Here is a 17,920-nt window from a genome sequence, read left to right on the forward strand (position 1 = left end):
TAAATAAAAAAATCTTCTCCCTCTGACCCTCCTCCCTCTCATGCTCTCTGTCTCTCATTCTCTCTCTCAAATAAATAAATAAAATCTTAAAAAATAAATAAATAAATAAAACAGTTTCCTCATCAACACCCCCTTCGTATAGTTCTCTTCTGAAATGTTTTTAGGTTGGCATGGGGGTTTAACCAAAAGATAGAGTGAAATTTTCATCCTAGTATTCTTTTATTCATTTATACACACACACACACACACACACACCCGGTACTGGCCTCTGTGAGAGAAGAATGAGAGTGTGGATAGTCCCTGCCTTCAGATATTTGCTTGGAAATATACAACATATGACTATATTGATAGAGATATGTAATCATAAGGTATGTGTACACATATACATGCATGACACATTTGCATTTGATATCCTATATACTTCTGAGAAGCAAATATATACAAAACCAGTTCATAATAGATGGTAGGGTATGACAATGGTCACATGTGTGTTTTAGAAAATAAAGTAAGAGGAATTCTGAAGAAGAAGAGAGTGGCACAGTCCAGAGAGCAAGGGAAGCTTTGAGAGGAAGTGAATTCCAGCCAGACCTTAAAGTTCTATTATACATTGGCAGAAAATCTGGAGAGATACGATAGCTTTTCCTTTGTTCTATCTTCAGTGCCTGACGAAGGCCTTAAAAATTACTTGTTAAATCAGAGAATAGGATTGTGGAGGTTCTGCATCTTTTTCGGGGTGCAGGGGATGGGGGAGGAGTAGAGAGAGAAGAGGTGTTAGGTGAGGCACTGAGGGGAAGGCATAGGGTACAGAGATCAGCATGGCCCTGGTCAAGGGTTCATGTAGGGAATGTCAAGGTGAGGTTGGACAGACATTTGAAGCCAGAATAGAGGGAGACTTGGAGACTCTGGACTCTGTCCTATAACTAATGAAGGAGCAATCAGTATTTTTAAGAGTAACATGATAAAAAAAAATCTGTGAAGAAAAGATTTATCCACTTGTATGGAATTCCCTAATCATATCTGTCAGATAACATACAATTCCATCTTAAGACAGAGTCATCATTTTCATATGTTGACATAACACTCTACACTCTTCTACATGCAGCTATTGTGATGAACTTAAAATCTCATCATCTGGGAATCTGAAATCGGGAAAACCAAATAAATTGGTGATAGCAGAGATAAGATCAGAAAGAAAGTTTCTTTTTAAAAAGAAATTTCTTATTCCAAGTCCAGTGTTCTTTAAAACCCTCAACTCAAGGGTAGTTATCTACCAACTTGAAAGTTTGAACTGGTTTGGATGATGCTGCCCCAAAGAAAGGAGAGGATGCTTAAATATGTCTATTCCTCTTTTGGAAATGGAAAGCCTAGTGATAACCAAGAAAAGCAAATGGCCACTTCCCCTCCTACCCTATGGCACCGCCTAAGAACACAGCAGGAAACACATGCTTCCTTTGCAGGAGAGGCTTGTTCCCAAGACTGTGAGGAGCCAGAAAGAGACAGGAGGGGATTTTTTTGTTATTGCTGTTATCATTGGAAGTCATATGAGTAATGAAAGATGAACAGGTTTGGTCAGAACATCTATAAGGCTTTGAAACTCTAAGGGTGGGAAGGATAGTATTTGATGCATTGCTCCTTTCCTGAGGCAGGGTGAGCTTCATGAGCTAATCAGTCTTTTCCATCTGTGATATCAAAAGACAGATTTTTATAGCATTTGGTGGGGAGGGTTAAGCATTTGGGGACCACATGGAGATTATAAAGGAGAAAAATCAAGGGGAAAGCTGCCTTTTTGGCTCTGGCATGTACCAGACTCAAGCACATCCATAAACAACATCCCCAGCCCAACCCCAAACAAAGATAAGCCAGAACGCTACTCCAGACACTGCCACGTGTCAACGTTTTTTTTTTTTCTGCTCTCCATTTTTGTGTCAGTAGTTTCAATTTAGTCTCCACATTCTATGCATATTGTTCTGAATAGGTATGATCAGGTTAAGATTAGACAAATACAAAGATCAAGATGATGAAGGGAAGGAGAGAGGGGGAGGGGAGGTGTAGGTGAAACTGTTGACTTGCAGTGGCATAAAGCGTTGCTTCCGATTAGCTCTAGCTACTGGGGAGGGAGGGAGCGAAAAGAAGCACAATATGGACTGTAAATTATTTACACACCACACACATGCACTCACATGCACAACTTAGGTTGGTCCAGAATTTCAGGGACCTTGGATTTTGAAGCCTACGGAAGGTGTATTTTTCACTGTCAATGCATGCTCTCTGATCTTACCCATCCATTCAACACTTAGAGAGCACCAGTTATGCCACAGGAAGTAGTACAGAATGGTTAAAGCTGGCTCAAAGCGAGACTGCTCCTCCAAGCCCAGCTCTCTCATGGAGGCTCTGCAAACTTGGGCAAGTGCTTGCCTCCTAGGCTACATTTCTCTCATTGGTGAAATGAAGATAGAAACAGTGCCCAGAGTGGTTGTGAGGACTAAATTAAAGAATGCTTTTTGTGCACATGGTGAGTGCTCAATAAATATTCTTTATTAGTGTGATCTTGTGCCAGGCACAACCTCAACCAGACTCTCAGTACTGCTTAGAAATTCTTGCATTCATCTGTTATAGACTCTGATTTGTATTCTTCACAGTGGCCTTTTGGACTGTTTCACCCAGTTCTGGCGAGACTTTACCTTTCTAGATAGTGAAATCTTGGAGGGCTGGGATCGTATCTTATTTAGTCTTACATTTCCAAGATTGACACATAGGTAGTGAAAACACTTATTGAATAAATATGTAAAGGGCAACAAGTATTTATTGAGCCCACTGTCTTTATTCAGCATACAATTTAGTTGCCTAGGAAAGACAAACATAAAAATGAGAAAATAATGCAAGTGAAAATATGATGAAGCACATGCTGTATATAGAGAATAAAGGCTGTGGTCTTTAGGAGAGGAGTAATATCAGTGAGGTTGAAGACAGTGAGCTGAGACAGAATTTTATTTGTGTCTTGAAGGATGGGTAGTTTAGATATGTGGAGGGGATAATGGTATAATTTCCTGTGAGAAGTCATTATACATTTCTGAACAGAGAAGTGGCAGGTTGATGACAGAAATGTTTGAAGGAGACTAGTTTATAAAACCTTTAAAGATTTCTTGGGGCAAAGAAAGAAAATGTTACACATGTTTTTATAAGTAAATCTTTTAACTTTATAGACATAGGGGGATTATAGAAACAATCTAGCTTTTCCCATCATTGGACAGATAAGAATATTGAGGCCCTGGTAGTTTAATAATTTAAAAAAATAGGGAATTGAGTAATTTTTAAAAGATATGTGATGGATAATATCCATAGGTTCATCATAGTGTGTGCAGGAAATGAGCTCCCTTTTCATCATATCCAGAGGTGGTGGGCAGAGGCACTAGAAGTTCTCAAGATTGTGAGGTGAGGCCTTCCCATTTCCCAGGATGATCAATCAATGTACTAGTTGAACTTTACAAAATCACTATGAAAAAAAAAATGCTACATGGGTTAAAATTGTGCTTGAGGCTTGGGCTTACAGCCTAGTTAGTGTACCAGCCTCCCAAAATAGATAATTTCTTTTAGCTAATGGTTTCAAAGGTGCATGGAACAGAATTAGTCATCAGCTAAGAACCAAAGGAAATATATTGTGTGATCATTTTCTCTCTGTATTCAAGGGAAAGACTGAACCAAAAGTTATTCATTATGTGTGTGGACATACATAATACCTGATATGGCATTAGTTTAAAATGAGTATAAGTTTCTTGTCCTGCCTTTCCACTCAGACCCGAACATATATCTAACTAGATGTGGCTGTGAGAGATCCTCTTTTTTTTTTAAAGATTTTATTTATTTATTTGAGAGAGAATGAGATAGAGAGAGAGCATGAGATGGGGGAGGGTCAGAGGGAGAAGCAGACTCCCTGCAGAGCAGGGAGCCCGATGCGGGACTCGATCCCAGGACCCTGGGATCATGACCTGAGCCGAAGGCAGTCGCTTAACTGAGCCACCCAGGCGCCCTGTGAGAGATCCTCTTGACTGCAGAGTCAAACAAAGAAGTTCATTCAAAGATGGAGCTTCTCATTGAAAAATAGAGGTCATTAAAGCAGTGTGGGATTTGGATGCTATCATCAAAATGCCCAAGAGTTGAGGAACAGCATTTTGGAAAAGACAATTAAAAGCATTTTTATTTAACTTTTTAAAAAATTTTTTTAGAGAAGATCCATACAGATTTTAAAAGTACGTATTTTTCCCCCCAAGGGGTTAACTTTTTCTTCTCTGTTTCTTCCTTTAGTTAGTAGATCAAATTTATGACTCTGTCTTCTCTCGAAAGTTCCATTGTGTTTTATGGTAGTTTTCCCATCATCTCTCCTCCCAGTAGATGGGGAACCATTATTTAAAGACTTATTGCCACAGATATCAAGATTTTATAGAAAGCAGAAAACATTGGAAAACATGATGTGAAATCAAAACTAGGGGTTGCAAAGGTATTAGGGGAAAGAATTAACATGAAAAATTAGAAGCTCTGGAGTGTGACTGCTTGAATGCCCATTTTAATTCTGTCACATCCTAGCTACATGATCTTGGGCAAATGATTTACCAGTCTGGCCTCAGTTTCCTTATCTGTGAAACAGTGATAGCTACATGATCCAACATGCGGAATTTTTGTGAGGATTAAATGAACTAACATTCACAAAGCACCTTGAAAAATGACTGACTGGGGTCCCTGGGTGGCTCAGTCAATTGAATGTCGGACTCGGCGACTTTAGCTCAGATCATGATCTCAGAGTCATGAGATCAAGCCCCAAATTGGGCTCCATGCTCAGCATGGAGTCTGCTTGAGATTCTCTCTCTTCTTCTGCCCCTCCTCCCACTCACACACACTCTCTAAATAAATAAATAAATAAATAAATAAATAAATAAATAAATAAATAAAATCTTAGAAAAGAAAAATGACTGACACATAGGAGGTACTTATTAAAAGTTAGCTGTTGTTATTTCTCCTGTAATTACTATTTATTTAGAGTACAATATTTCTATTGTGCAAATATGATTAATTCCTCACGAAAGTAAAGCACTCAGTTTGAGTGGAGTCAAGAGTCAACATGAGCCAAAACTAGATCTTCTGGATCCCAAGTCCATTTGTTTTCCACTGTAGCATGGGGTAGGAAAGAAAGTAAGAAAGGTTCTCAGAAAAGAAAGCAGATAGGAAGTGGAAAATTTGTTCTTGTGTACTGACCAACATGTGAAATCTTGGAGTTTTTATTTATTGTCTTTTCACTGTTTTCTATATCTAAGCACATCCCAGTGTCCTTAGAAGTTTGTGTTACCCTTAAGGTATTTTAGTTGTTTTTTGTTTTTGTTTTTGTTTTTCCCACTTCTTGGAGTTTGTCAGTGTCTAAGCCAAGTACAGCATTTGAGCTGAAGACACTACTGTTTGTAAGAGCATTGTCTTTTCCATATTATCCTTAATTCCCATCTCAAAAAATTCTTTGCTTCCTTTGGCAGGCACATGTTTTGGCCCTATATTTCCACTGAATATCAACAATGAAACTTTTCTGTTTCAAGAAATATTTATCTTAAGTGTTTAAGTGGAAAGAGCCCTAAGATCTTACATTAAATGGAAGGTATGAGAAACTTTGTATATCCTATAGTCCAGTCCAGGCATAGTGTCCACTTGGAAGATTTGTGTGAAGGATGCAAAGTTAGAAAAGACACACATCTGTTTTTTTTTTGTTGGTGGTGTTGTTGTTTTTTAAGCTCCCTTTCTTGGCATTGTAAATTTGGGAAGAGGTCTTATTCTGGACCAGAACAATTTGTCAAGCATATCTGGAAATGAAGCTTTTGACAAGAAAAGAGTGTGTCAATGTGGAGAGCCTAAAAGAGATGCTCTCCTGGGCCTGTGTTGAGCTCTGTTCAATGAAATGAACAGATGGGAACCCCTGGACTTTCAGGCCAAGCTCCTCTTCCCCTATGAAAAAGCTTCCCACAGGTAAAGCAGACAGTCAGAATTCCTATACTTCTAAGATCCCCTCCTCAGGCCATTGCTTGATCCTCAGTGTCTAACTTCAGTGCTTGGAAACATTATTTTTTTTAAATAGTTCCAATGGATAGTTCCAATCTGAAATCCATACTTTTAGGGATTTCTACTCTTCTATGAGAGAGTAACCCATGGGCATCACTTGTGTAGCTAGAGCCTACATTTTAGTAGAAAATAAGCTATAGAAGACTGAACAGGTTCCACCCACATCAAACCTAAAACTCGTTCTTCCTTTTTTTTTTTTTTTTCCCTTTGAGAGAGAGAGTAAGGGAGGGACAGAGGGAGAAGGAGAGAGAGAATCTGAAGCAGGCTTCACGCCCAGCACAGAGCCCAGTGTGGGGCTCAATCTCACAACCTTGAGATCATGACTTGAGCCAAAATCTCAAGAGTTGGGTGCCTAACCAGCTGAGCCACCCAGGTACCCCTAAAACTCATTACTTTTTAAATTGCATGAAGTTCCACTCATGAGCTTTTCACTGAGAAGTATGAATTCTTCACCTGAAAACTGAGTGGGTCCCCCAGGGAGGTTAAAGAAAACTATTAGAATCCACACAATTTACTGTGCATTGGTTTAATCAGATGGCTTCCCACCCCTGGGAGTTGGGCTCTCTTCTCAGCAGGGAGCCTGCTTCTCCCTCTCCTGCCCGCCGCTCCCCCTGCTTGTGCTCTCTCTCTCTGTCAAATAAATAAAATCTTAAAAAAAAAGTCAGATGGCTTCCCTCACCAAATAACAGAGGGTACCAAATAATAGAGACTGTCCTAGGTGAACCATTAGCATTAGAGTTTTTAAACTTAGTACACATAGCACAGCTATAGTATAAGATACCTAAAGGAAGAAGGCAGAGCAAGCATTGGAGGGTGGCTGGGGGGGGCGGGGCACGTGGGACACAGGACATAAGGGATAATGGATTCCTTTCTCCCAACTGTCCATTCATCTTCCATATTCGGTTTATTTTAAAATTGTGCCTGGAGAACTCTGGCCCTAATTGTTGTTCATACAATGTTCTTCCAGTTCCAACAACTCAGGACATCTTATGGATCAGGTGAATTATGTTTTAAATGAAAGCTCTGGCCTCATTAGATTTTTCAAAAATCTGATTAGACTTGAGTCTGTTTTCTGAAGTCTCTTTTTTTTTTTTTTTTAAAGATTTTATTCATTTATTTGAGAGAGAGAGAATGAGAGAGAGCACATGAGAGGGGGGAGGGCCAGAGGGAGAAGCAGACTCCCTGCCGAGCAGGGAGCAGGACTCGATCCAGGGACTCCAGGATCATGACCTGAGCCGAAGGCAGTTGCTTAACCAACTGAGCCACCCAGGCGCCCTGTTTTCTGAAGTCTCTTACAATTATTTTGCGTTATAAAATTCTATCAACACAGGTAAAAAGAGCAGATATAAAATATGCATGTATTATTGCCAATACATAGAATTTCTTAAAATTAGTACTAAAAAGTTGTAAAATTTTTTTGAAGAAATCTTACACAGTGTTATGTTTAAAACATCATTTTATTGTAGTTTCTTTTGAGGCTCATGAAAATTAATTACCCTTAGCCACAATTTCTTTTTCCAATTTCATTTTTACAAGTACTTGTCTGTACTGTTAAATTAAGGCCAAGTCAAAAAGACGTTTTTGTATATGCTCTCTGGATATCAACTGATACATAGCCAGAGAGAAAGTGCATAGCCTAAACAGGCTGGAGTGGAGTTTCTTAAAGTTGAATGTGTATAAGGATTACCTGGGGAGATTGTTAAAATGCAGATTCTGATTTACTAGGTCTGGGGTGAAATAGGAAGTTCTATATTTCTAACAAGCTCCCAGGTAATGCAGATGCTGCTGGTCTGCAGACTAACAGGAGACTAGAAAGCCTGCCATTAATGACTACAAAGTAACCGAGAAGTTGTCTTAATTTCCTTTACCCCTGTGTCCACCTCTGTTCGTCAACCAGTAACAGCCTCTTTAAGCGTATACTCTAGTCTTTGAAATGTGAAGAATCTGAGCAGCAGATATGGTGTCAAAGGTAGTCCCCAAAGACTCCCTTGAACATCTGTTCCCACAACAACAAGGTCTCGTGTTTCCAGCCTGGGGTACCTTTTGATGATTCTACAAAAAGTTAGTTTAATTGTTAATCAAAGTGTCCCACCCACCCTCATCCTTACGTTCAGACTCATTTTGCTTAGTGCCATGGCATTCAAAGTGCTCTTTCCCAAGTGTCATCTCATTTTTACGGCAGCCTTCTGCAGTAAATGAATGAGTTATTACTGTTATTTTCATTTACAGGTGAGGAGCTGAAGCTTAAAGAGCTTTGAGCAGTATCACATAGTGATGTAGAGAAGCCAGGACTAGGTCTACTTGTAATGTGTTCTGGGAGTCTTTATGCATAACCCAATCCTATCCTACCCCCTCCTCCCACTCCCACTCATGGTTATGTAAAAAGAAATACATGAAAACAGTATGCATATATTCCTTTCACCTAAGGTGACTTTTGTTGTTGTTCAAAACGCAAAACCCCCTTTCTGTGGCCTGTCAAAGGAAACTGATTTGCTCTCCAGAAGACACCACTTCCAAGACCTCCCAGCAGGGGGCACTATGGCATCGGAAATTCAGCTTGGCTTGTTGTTTACCGTTCTCAGGGTTCCTTTTCTTTTTTTTTTTTGTTTTTCCACCCCTACTCTGTCTTTTCACTTTTGAATAGGTCCTTATTCAAATTTATTAGACTGGCAACATAAACTGCTGTTTATCACTAGAAACAGTTCATCATACTTTATCATTTAAGCGTAGTTTTGTTTTGTTTAAAACAATAACAACAACAAAAAAACCTGTGGAAGAAATTATGGCTGATACAACAAAGATCAAGTTTCCCAGTAGGAAGCAGTCCAAGACGGCAGCATAGGAAGATCCTGAATTCACCTCATCCCACAACACACTGACTATACACCTACTTATGGAACAGCTCCACTCTTAAAGGGCTCCCACTCAGACTGGGGCCCAGTGCAAAAGTGGCGGTTTGGAAAGTACCTAGACTATTTGTGAAGGAGATACACCTGCTAATCTTACAGAGTCTGCCAGAGGGGCAAGGTCCTGCTGGGACTCTCTCAGAAGATGCTGGCATGTGTCATTTTTGCACTCTCCCTCTACTTTACTAGTGCACACAAGCTCACACAGTTCCTGCAATTTCCCGATGCCCTGCTAAAGCCAATGGGTGTACCATGCCCCCATACTTCAGGCTGCCCTGCTAAAGCCCACAGGCACACTCAGCCCCTGCACTCTCCAGATGCCTTGCTAAAGCTCATGAGTACACACAGACCACACAGGGGACTGTCTTTGATTGTCTAGCTCTGGTGGGCTTGTGTTCCTGAGTCCTGTGGGGCTGTACTAGTTAGAGAGGCAGTTCTTGGAAGGCTATGACCCCCAGGGCACTGCACACACAGCAGACTGAAGCACAACTCCAGGTTCCCCATGAAAAAGGCTTTTTTGTTTGCTTTGGAGCTTCAACCTAGGGGGCAGGCTTCAGGTTTGCCACACACCTAGAGGCTACGGAGGTGCTCTCATGGAATGTAGGCCAGTGGACACCATCTTTTGTTCTTGCTAGGCATAGCTGCTGCTCACTAGTACCTCCCAGAAAGGAGCTTATACACTCATCTAGTACCCCAATTCTTACGATGTTGCCCAGGAGACACCCCCAGATCACCTGGTCTGGAGGCAAGCCTTGTTTACCACTGTGGTCACACAGGACTGTATATATTTCTATACTTTAAAAGTTGCAAGCTGAGGGTCTGACTCCTAATCAGCCTGAAATTAGGGTCTAACCAAGATCACATTCTCTGGAACTCTGGCAGGTCTTGGCATACTGTCAACAACTGGAACCTATAAACAGTAAATCAGGCTGCTTAGACAATTACAAAGGTTCAAGAGCTAGGGCAGGATTGAACAACAAGTTTCATCTCCTACACTAGGCAACTTCTTCAAGACTAGAAGAAATAGCTGTTTCACCTAAGACATGGAAACAAACACAGAAAGCCAAGCAAAATGAGGAAACAGAGAAATGTGTTTCAAACAAAAGAGCAAGATAATATCTCCTGAAAAAGAAAAAGAAATAGAGATAAATACTTGACCTAAGAGTTCAAAGTAATGGTCATAAAGATGCTCACCAAGCTTGGGAGAAGAATGGATGAAAACAGTAAAAACTTCAATAGAGAGATACAAAATATAAGAAAAGTACCAAATAGAAGTCACAGGGTGGAAGAATACAATAGCTGACCTAAAAAAAAAAAAAAAAAAAAATACATTAGATGGGTTTAACAGCAGACTAGATGAAGCAGAAGAAAGGATCAGTGAGCTAAAAGAGCAATAGAACTCACCCAGAGTAGCAAAAAGCATAAAGAATTTTAACAAGTAGAGATAGCTTAAGGGAAATATAGGATTATATCAAGCAGGATAATACTAGCATTTTGGGGTCCCAGAAAGAGAAAAGAAAGCAAAAGGAGCAGATAACTTACTTGAAAAAAAAATAGTGGCTGAAAAATTTCCTAAACTGGGGAAGGAAACAGACTTCCAGGTCCAGAAAACCCAGGATGTTCAAAATAAGATGAAGCCAAAGAGATCCACATCAAGGCATAAATATTACAATTAAAATGTCAAAACTTAAAAATAGAGAATCTTAAAAGCAGAAAGAGAAAAACATTCCCTTGTTACATACAAGGGAAACTTCCTAAGACTATCAACAGATTTTTCAGCAAAAGCTTTGAAGACCAGAAGGGAACATATTGAAATAAAAACAAAACAAAACAAAACTTCCAACCAAGAATACTCTACCCAGCAAGGTTGTCATTCAGAATTGAAGGAATGATAGTCTTCCAGACAAGCGCAAAAGCTAAAGGATTTCACCATTAAACCAACCTTACAAGATATGTTGAAATGACTTCTTTTTTTTTTTTTGATTTTATTTATTTATTTATTTGAGAGAGAGAATGAAAAAGAGAGAGAGAGAGAGAGCACATGAGAGGGGGGAGGGTCAGAGGGAGAAGCAGACTCCCCGCCGAGCAGGGAGCCCGATGCGGGACTCGATCCCGGGACTCCAGGGTCATGACCTGAGCCGAAGGCAGTCGCTTAACCAACTGAGCCACCCAGGCGCCCCGAAATGACTTCTTTAAGCTGAAAAGAAAGGGTACTAATTAGTAAGTAATATTACTTATTACTTATAGTTACTTACTACTTATAATTACTTGTAAGTAATATTACTTATTACTAAGTAATTATTGATAAGACAGTATGGAAGTGTAAATCTCACTGGTAAAGGTAAATATATAGTAAAGTTAGTGGGTTAATCCCTTACAAACCTAGTATGAAGGTTAAAAAACAAAAGTAGTAAAAATAACTATTATGATTAAAAAGATGGAAAATTTAACAACAAAAACAAAATGTGCTGGGGGGGGTTAAAAATGTACAGTTTTAGAATGTATTTACATTAAAGTTCCTATCAACTTAAAATACACACACACACACATATATGATATAATATGTGTAAGTCTTACAGTAACCATGAAGCAAAAACCTATAGTACACAAAAGATACTGAGAAAGGAATCTAAACATAACACAAAAGTCATCAAACCATAATGGAAGAGAGCAAGAAAGGATGAAAGGAACAGAGAGGAACTACAAAACAACAAAATGACAGTTAGTACATACCTATCCATCATTACTTTAAATGTAAGTGGACTAAATTCTCCAAACAAAAGACAAAGAATGGCTAATTGGCTAGAAAAACAACATATCTATACACTGCCTACAAGAGACTCACTGCAGATGTCAAAACACAATGAAACAAAATTCATAGATATAGAGAACATAACAGTGGTTGCTAGAGGGTTGAGGATTGGGTTAAATGGATGAAGGGCGTCTAGAGGTACAAATTTCCAATTATAAAATGAATAATTCATGGGGATATGATGTATATAACAGTGAAAGTAATCAATAATATTTTAGTGCATACTTGAGAGTTGCCAAGAGAGTAAATCCTAAAAAGTCTTATCACACACACACACGATTTGTGATTTGCTATGGTGATGGACTATAACTAGACTTACTATGATGACCATTTTATAGTGTATACAAATATGGAATCATTATGTTGTGCACTTGAAACAAATATAATGTTATGTGTTAGTTATGCCACAATTTAGAGTTTCCCATAAAAATAGTTTCTCTTGTATCTATACTTCCTCTTAATTAATGGGCTCAGTAAATCAGATTGTGAAAAAAAATTAAAGATATGAAGGCTCTGTGACTTTGATCCCTTGGTATCTACAGCAAATGCCTTTTGTGCTTACTTTTCTTCTACTGCAGATTAATTTTATTTTCCAAACAGAGCAATAGATAAAAGAAGATAAACAATGCTTGTCTGAGTTCCTCAGGGTTATTATTTTCTACAGATCCAATCAGAAAAAAAGGATGCTATTCTAGGCAGGTCCAAGGTTGAACAGTTTCTTGTGTCAAATGTTCAGTTTACTCTGCTGGGATTCTTACCCCTCCCTCACCTCCAGGCCAACAAGGGAAGAGAAGTCACCTTCCTAGAAGCAAATAATCTGAGCTAGGATCTCCAGGAAGTGAGGAGGCTGTCAGGAGTTTGCATGGTTTTTCCCAGTTTTGAATATAGCAACAAGATGTTGAAATATCAGGAAGGTATATCGGAAAAATCACTCTGGTTGTGATCTAAGCTACTTTTAAATGAGATTTTTTGTTTGTAAGGAATTACAATACCAACCATGGGCTCTTGAGAGAACTCACCCACCCCATATGGAAGAATTGCTCCATTCTCCCCTGTGCCTTTGCCTTTCATCTGCCATTAGATAGAACCAATTAAAGGTATGTCATATTGGGGACCAGCTGCCTTCCATCTAGTCTCATTGGGGTACCATGAGTCATGCTATGGGAGGGATGGAATAATCAAACTTTTTGAGCTAGAAGGAATCTTAGAGGTCGGTAGAGCATGAGACTCTTAGAAGGAATCTTAGAGATTTTGTTTTATAAATCACTCAAGCCCCCCTCTGTCTTCTCCTTCATCAGTGAAGAAGCCAAGTCCTCAGTTGTCACATCATTTCTCAAAGTGTTCATTTGGAGCTCCAAGCAGAAGCCAGAACCTTATTTTCTGACTCTCCTATAGTTATTTGTGCTCTTCAGCAGTGACTTTTCATTTTTTTTTTAAAGATTTTATTTATTAATTTGCCAGAGAGAGAGAGAGAACAAGCAGGGGGAGTGACAGGCAGAGGGAGAAGCAGACTCCCCGCTGAGCAGGGACCCAATTAAAACCCTGGGATCATGACCTGAGCCAAAGGCAGACGCTTAACCGAATGAGCCACCCAGGCATCCCAGCAGTGACTTTTCAAATCACTACCAATGTCAATATTTGATTCAATCATATACATCAATAACACTTTTACTAGCAAGCCTTTCTGTCTAAAACAAATGGATTAAAAAAAATTATTCCCATTTTGGCAGCATAAAACTCAGTATAAATAAGCATATTACCAAATTTAAGGTGAAAGATGAACCTGAAAGCCTAAGCAAAATGCTTGGTATCAAAGGGGAGCACAATGTGGTAATAGGACCAGAGATTCTTGAAAAAAATCATGGAAGAAAACTTAAATTTTAGATATTACCCTGGTCAATTCACTTTTCTCAGAATTGGGAAAAGATCGCGATCTTTCAGCCTTAGAAGGAGCACCTCTCTGCACAGTTCACCACACTCAACTGCCCTGGAATTTTATTTTGAAACATTTACACAACATTATACATGAATAATCAATTGTAGGTCTCTCATCTACATACTTTTGAGATATATTCATATCTTCAGTTTCTACCAAGTCTTATAAAACATATACTTCTTACTTTACCAACTACTCCTCTTTCTTTGCCCAAAGCACACTTTTTTTTTTAAAGTGTCAGTATTGGGGCGCATGGGTGGCTCCGATGGTTAAGTGTCTGCCTTTAGCTCAGGTCATGATCCCAGGGCCCTGGGATAGAGCCCCACATCGGGCTCCTGGCTCAGCGGGGATCCTGCTTCTCCCTCTCCCTCTGCCTCTCTCCCCGCTCATGCTTTCTCTCTCTCTCTCTGTATCTCTGTGTCTCAAATGAATAAATAAAATCTTTAAAAAAAAATAAAATGTCAGTATTCAGATTTCTAGCATTCTAATAAACTTCTTGATAAATCTATAGATTTCAATCAGAACCTCGTTTGTTCATGTTGACATAGGGGAGGAAGGCATCTTTTTACTCTACCCTTTTAAGTACGCAACAGGAACCCCATACCTAAAGACAGATTAATACAGTAAAAAGCATAAAAATTATTTAAGGTAAGTTTTATGTGATACTGAAATCTTGGAAGATTGGAAGAAATGGTTAAACCTGAATGTTTTTATGGTAGATTTGATAAAGAATGGACATTTGTGGAAAGATATGATAGGATAAAGAGTATGAGCTTAGTATGAGGGAAACTTGGCAAGGCCTGTTCATTCAGATTCTTCCATATTCTTTGTCTTCAGAGATAAGGATGCTTCTTTCCTCCAGTTACAGGGAGGGCACCTCTCACAGGAGGGTCTTAGGGCTTCAGGGGAAAGTCAGAAAGTCCTTCCTAGACACATCACTTCTCAGATTCTTTCTGCTGGAGAGATTCAGTAAGCCAAAGTACCATATTTTGGGAGTAGCCTGTCCTGAATTCCATTTTTACAAGGTTGTTAGTTTATTCCAACTTAATCCAAAGGAAGCTTCTTAATGCCGCTTTACCTGGAAACACTGTACTTGTGATTTTGCTAATGAGGATCTTATCTTGGTGTCCAGGCGTTGATGCTTTTTGGTCTTACTTAAGGCCAAAAGCTTTATCCATGTTTTGCTTTTCTTACATCCATTTTCTTAAGAAGAGCTCATGTCATTGCACAATTCTTTTTTTATTTTTATTTTTTAAGATTTTATTTATTTGAGAGAGAGAGCACAAGCAGTGGGAGTAGCAGAGGGAAAGGGAGAAGCAGACTCCCAGCTGAGCGGGGAGCCCAATGTGGGGCTTGATCCCAGGACCCCGGGATCATGACCTGAGGCAAAGGCAGATGCTTAACTAACTGAGCCACCCAGGTACCCCTCTTAAAATCATTTTAAGAACAAACCTATGTATTTTTTCTTAAGGATTTTATTTATTTATTTATTTATTTATTTATTTATTTATTTATTTATTTGAGAGAGAGATAGAGAAAGAGCAAGAGAGAGCATGAGCAGGAAGCAGAGGGAAAAGCAGACTCCCTTCGAGCAGGGAGTGTAATGTGGGGCTCGATCCCAGGACCCTGGGATCATGACCTGAACAGAAGGCAGACACTTAACGGACTGAGCCACCCAGGTGCCCCAAATCTATGTATTTTTAAATATGCCCCTACTTTACTATATTTACGTAAGTTACTGGGTTTCTGAGCCCTGCCCTCCATAGCACTCTTTTCCATTTTAGGGTTCTAACCAACTTGAGAATTAAAGGAAGGAGAGAGGACAGATGTAAAAACGAATATTCTCTTTGGTTTAGTCTCTTCTGCTACGTGTCCCATTTCTGTAACCTGGGAAAACTCAGACATGCTTGGACTATAGGAAATATTTCAACATAGTAGAGAGTCACACTGCATCTCTCATTTGTTATTTTTTTCATCACATGTTAATATTTTACACCAGCAGGTAACAGTACCTGCATGCAAAGTATACAAACAGGTCAAGATAACAAGCAGTGGAAGAGCCAAATACATTTGACCATTCAACCTATATTCTTTCTTGGGATACAGTTAGGCCATAAGCTCTGGTCTACTAATGTTGATTGCACTGTTCTCCCTGACATTCATGTACTTTGCTCATGTCTCCAAGAAATCCTCAATTCTTTCCCAGACTATTGTCCATCAAACAACATTTTGCCTTTTAACTAAAGACCTATTCTTTACTATATTTATTAAAAATTAAATGTCTTGGGCACCTGGGTGGCTCAGTTGGTTAAGCTACTGCCTTCGGCTCAGGTCATGATCCTGGAGTCCCTGGATCGAGTCCCGCATCGGGCTCCCTGCTCGGCAGGGAGTCTGCTTCTCCCTCTCCCACTCCCCGTTTGTGTTCCCTCTCTCGCTGTGTCTTTCTCTGTCAAATAAATAAAATCTTTAAAAAAAATAAAAATAAAAATAAAATAAAAATAAAAATAAAAATTAAAATTAAAATTAAATGTCTTTCAGTGATAGTATTTTTATTAGGATTATTAATGTTTTTGCAAGTGCTCTGGGTACACAGTTCTGTAGATTTGGAATAGTGTAAGTTTTTGCAGAATATAAGGTTTTTCAAGAACATCTAAGCAGATAAAGACTATTTTGGATAGCATGACTTAGTTGTGAGAGCCACATAAGCCTGCTAACTGGATGCTGGTTAGGTAAGCCTAGCTGCCAGGCACATGAGTGATGGACCTTAGGCAAGATACATACATAGAGCAGAGCCCTTGAAAGAGCAGAGGGACCTGGGCTCCCCACTAGAAGCTCCCTGAAGAGGAAGAAGCTTGGCACTGAGTGAAGTATGCCTAATTATTTTTGTCAAAGTTATCAATCAGAGGCAGAGAGATAAGCCAAGAAGAAAAAAATAAAATCCTTTTTTGAAGATTTTATTTATTTATTTATTTATTTATTTATTTATTTATTTATTTATTTAGAGGCGTGCGTGCAGGCAGGTGAGGGACAGAGAGAGAGAGAGAGAATCCCAAGCAAATGCTGCACTGAGTATGGAGCCCAGTGCAGATCTCAATCTCATGACCCTGAGATCCTAACCTGAGCTGAAATCAAGAATCAGATGCTTAGCCGACTGAGCCACCCCGGTGCCCCCCAAAATAAAATCCTTTATCATGGAATAGATGAATATGTGAATATAGAATAGACAAAATGTATTCCCTTCTAATATTACTGGAAAACACTACTAGAAATTTTTGAAAATATCAAGGAAGACATGGAAAAATAAAATAGAATGCAAATAACCCATTCTCCCATGAGAATCAATCATGCTTAATAATTGGAAATACCTCCTTCCATAACTTCTTCTGTGTAAACCTGGTTTTATGCAAGACTTTGGAGCAGTCTTTTTTTTTTTTTTTTTAAAGATTTTATTTATTTATTTGACAGAGAGAGACATAGCGAGAGAGGGAACACAAGCAGGGGGAGTGGGAGAGGGAGAAGCAGGCTTCCCGCAGAGCAGAGAGCCCGATGTGGGGCTCTATCCCAGGACCCTGGGACCATGACTTGAGCCAAAGGCAGACGCTTAACGACTGAGCCACCCAGGCGCCCCTGGAGCAGTCTTTTTGTCTCTCCTTGAATTGATATGTACTAGCCATTTTAAAATATGGCTAAGGTCTTCTAAGAACTCAGCCCTTTAAAATCTAGTTAAAAAAAAGTGGGGGAGCTCCTGGGTGGCTCAATCATTAAGGTCTGCCTTCAGCTTAGGTCATGATCCCAGGGTTCTGGGATCGAGCCCCATGTGGGCTCCCTGCTCTGCAGGAAGCCTGCTTCTCCTTCTCCACTCCTCCTGCTTGTGTCCCTTCTCTGGCTGTCTCTCTCTCTCTCTGTCAAATGAATAAAATCTTAAAAAAAAAAAAAAAGCCATAAAAACAGAGAGAGAATAGAATAATGAAGCTTATTCTCTGTTTGAGTTGGGCTTTTTAAAATCCATTATGGCCTCAAATCAGTCCTGAAAATAGTTATGCACATATTCGCCCAGACACGTTATAATTTATTCCAACTGAGTAGAAAAGAAAGTTGATTTCATGTATGTACTTGTACACCTACTCTCCCAGCCCCTGCCATCAAACAGAGAAATGGCTGGCTGAAACTCAG

General features: G+C 39.4%; 1 protein-coding gene across 17 annotated transcripts in view; it reads left to right on the plus strand.

Moving 5' to 3' along the window:
* The window catches only part of NRXN1 (neurexin 1), a 1,136,941-nt gene that overhangs the window by 645,564 nt on the left and 473,457 nt on the right, over positions 1 to 17,920 (plus strand). The gene's annotated exons all lie outside the window — the stretch shown is intronic.

This window comes from Mirounga angustirostris, unplaced genomic scaffold (genome assembly GCF_029215605.1).
Source record: "Mirounga angustirostris isolate CCGP_5_RB_7025 unplaced genomic scaffold, mMirAng1.0.hap1 SCAF_10, whole genome shotgun sequence".
Classification (NCBI taxonomy): domain Eukaryota; kingdom Metazoa; phylum Chordata; class Mammalia; order Carnivora; family Phocidae; genus Mirounga; species Mirounga angustirostris.